This window comes from Penaeus japonicus, unplaced genomic scaffold (assembly GCF_977035675.1).
Source record: "Penaeus japonicus unplaced genomic scaffold, GWHDUDI00000001_assembly GWHDUDI00000041, whole genome shotgun sequence".
In the NCBI taxonomy this organism is placed as follows: domain Eukaryota; kingdom Metazoa; phylum Arthropoda; class Malacostraca; order Decapoda; family Penaeidae; genus Penaeus; species Penaeus japonicus.
The window spans coordinates 17,619,556-17,622,055 of record NW_028234443.1 but is presented as its reverse complement, the minus strand read 5'-3'; positions in this window follow the sequence as shown (position 1 = coordinate 17,622,055).

Sequence of the window (2,500 nt, the reverse complement as noted above, 5' to 3'; positions counted from 1 at the left end):
ATGATCATAATCATAATGATGATAATAATGATAATTATAACAAAAATAATGGAGATATAACAAAAATACCAATAGCAATAGTGATAACAAAGATAACAATAATAATGATGATAGCAATGGTAATAATATCAATAACCAAAGAAATAGTAATGATAGCAATGATGATAATGATAATGATAAAGATAACAATGTTCATAATTATAATGATAACCAAAATAATAATGATAAAAATGGCAATAATAATGATAAAAATGGCAATAATAATGATAAAAATGGAAATGATAATAATGATAATAATAATGATAAATAAGAAGATGCTAATGATAATGACAACAATTATGATGAAAGTGATAATAATGAGGATAGTAGTAATGATAATCATAATGATAAAAAACAGAGTAATAATAACAGTACTGATGTCGATAAAAATGACAAAAATAAAATAATCATGATCACAATCATAGTAATAGTGATGATTGTGATAATAGTAATGGCAATGAAATTATTATTTCAACACGAAACTTCCTGAACAGATTTTTCTCCGAAGATTAATTCTGATCTCCTTTTCCTTCCCCTCGTTTGGTCTTGCTCTTCTCTCTCTCTTTCTTTCTCTCTCTCTCTCTCTTTCTCTCTCTGTCTCTCTCTCTCTCTCTCTCTCTCTCTCTCTCTCTCCCCCCCTCTCTCTTTCTCTCTCTCTCGCTCTCTCTCTCTCTCTCTTTCTATCTCTCTCTCTCTTTGTTGTGGTTAATAATATATCTGTTCCTTTGACGCGTTTAAATATTTGTCCTAATTGTTGGTAAGTATTAAGGAAGTTATACGTATGGCGCCGGGACACAAAAATCACTTTTATTTCCCTCTCTCTCCGTCATGAAATTCGATAGTCGATAAGACTAAGGCCATCACTCAGAGCGGGCATTCATGAGCAAACACTCGCACAGGCTTCCGTAGACACTGTCGAACGTGCGCCTCTGCATATCGAATATTGCTAGTAAGCACTCTAGAAATTATAGCAGCGAAGCTATAGCAGCGAAGCTATAGCAGCGAACTTTCTAGAAATTATAGCAGCGAAGCTATAGCAGCGAAGCTATAGCAGCGAACTTTCTAGAAATTATAGCAGCGAAGCTATAGCAGCGAAGCTATAGCAGCAAACTTTCTAGAAATTATAGCAGCGAAGCTATAGCAGCGAAGCTATAGCAGCGAAGCTATAGCAGCGAACTTTCTAGAAATTATAGCAGCGAAGCTATAGCAGCGAAGCTATAGCAGCGAAGCTATAGCAGCGAACTTTCTAGAAATTATAGCAGCGAAGCTATAGCAGCGAAGCTATAGCAGCAAACTTTCTAGAAATTATAGCAGCGAAGCTATAGCAGCGAAGCTATAGCAGCGAAGCTATAGCAGCGAACTTTCTAGAGTGCTTACTAGCAATATTCGATATGCAGAGGCGCACGTTCGACAGTGTCTACGGAAGCCTGTGCGAGTGTTTGCTCATGAATGCCCGCTCTGAGTGATGGCCTTAGTCTTATCGACTATCGAATTTCATGCTATAGCTGCTATAGCTTCGCTGCTATAACTTCGCTGCTATAGCTTCGCTGCTATAATGGGGAAGCTTAGCCGCGAGATGCCTGACCACCTTCGAGGTCAAATTCGACAATACCTTTGACGTGGCAAGAAAAAAAAGGGCGGCCAGTCTCAGACATATATATACATATACATATACATGTATATGTATATATATGTGCATATACATACATACATATATATATATATATATATATATATATATATATATATATATATATATATATATATATATATATATATATATATACATACATATACATACTGATGGCACTGGCTTGTGGCACCCGGATCCTTAAAAAAGATCCTTAGAGGCATCTTTAAAGATGACTCTGTACAGCTTGCCTACATCCAGTGCTTGAGCTCTCTCTTTGCGTGCGAGTGCAATATGCCTACGCCTCTTTCTTTCTGGAAACCATACTGTCTGTTGTTGAAATAGTTGGTAGTATAGATATTGTAATATTCTTTGAATATATTTATGAATACGCTCGCTCGTGTCTTTTATCAAACTGTTGGTTACTTCTAAGTGTAGATTGAAAGATCTTCCTCTAGTGGTTTCTACACAGTTTTTCTTCCTTTTTTTCGAATATATTCTGATTCTGGACGTCCAGAAGATTCATGATGACTTGGTGTTATCTGTCGTAAAGTATGTTTAGATGTTTTGAAAGAACTAGGTTTGATTTTTTTAGGTTGTTTGATATATGTGTTGTGATCTTTCCCCATTTTTCGGTGAGTAGCGTCGTTGACGTCCCTCATATCTTCTCTGGTTTCACTACATCGGCGCCTCAAGCCTTGGTTCCTTCCGTATCTTTCAGCACTTAATCGGCTTTGTTTATATTCCCTCTTTAATGATTCCAGGTCGAGTGAAGTTATAGAATGTGGTTTGGTTCTGAAAGTACTGATTAAAATTCGAGTTCTTTTGGCT